The sequence below is a fragment of the Carcharhinus amblyrhynchos genome, chromosome 8 (assembly GCF_965287045.1).
Source record: "Carcharhinus amblyrhynchos chromosome 8, sCarAmb.v2.hapA, whole genome shotgun sequence".
NCBI classification, from domain to species: Eukaryota; Metazoa; Chordata; class Chondrichthyes; order Carcharhiniformes; family Carcharhinidae; genus Carcharhinus; species Carcharhinus amblyrhynchos.
The window spans coordinates 51,531,129-51,532,070 of record NC_137331.1 but is presented as its reverse complement, the minus strand read 5'-3'; positions in this window follow the sequence as shown (position 1 = coordinate 51,532,070).

Sequence of the window (942 nt, the reverse complement as noted above, 5' to 3'; positions counted from 1 at the left end):
CCCTAACAGCACGGTGGTCCATTTACACCACATGGACTGCTGAAGGCAGCTCAGCACCACCTTCTCAATGACAATTAGAGATGGGAAGAAATGCTGGCCTTTCCAGGGCTCTCCATATCCCAAGAACAAACAAACAAAAGTGCCACATCATAAGCTTCTTACAAAGGATTAAAGGGTCAGTGGCTTCTTGGATACAAAATTGATCGAGAGGGAAAAGCAGACAGTATTTGTGAATGGCTGTTTATTAGACAGGAGAGAATCACAGATTCATAGAATTGTTACGGTGCAGAAGGAGGCCATTTGTCCAACTGTGTTTGCACTGGCCTTCCAACTGATCAACTCACCTAGTTCCATTTACCTGCCTTCTCCCTGTAACCCCGCACATTCTTCCTTCTCAGATAACAATTTACTTTCCCTCTGAATGCTTCAATTGAACCTGCCCCCACCATACTCACAGATAGTGTATTCCACAACCTAACCATTCACTGCATGAAAATGTTTTTCCACATTTGTTTCTTTAACTGATTGGTTTAAATCAGTGCCCTTTTATTCTTGATTCTTTCATGAGAAGGAACAATTTCTTCCTCTCTACTCTGTCCAGACCCCTCACGGTTTTGAATACCTCTACCAGATCTCTTCTTAGCCTTCTTTACTCCAAAGAAAACATTTTATAGCTGCCATTTTATAATGCATCACTTGTCAGCTATCAGTAGGTTTCCCTACTGGAAAGCAGCCCCCACAATGGAATTGCAAACATCTCCCATTCGTGCCACCAGCACTTTTAAATGGTTCCACTGTCAGAAACAGCACATCCCAACTGACAAAATTTCACCCATCGTGACAATTCTGTGGATCACGCCTTGAAAAGGATGTCAAAACCTTGGTGAGGTTGCAATGAGATCTATTAGAATTATACTTGAGATGTGGATCTTCAGTTCTCAA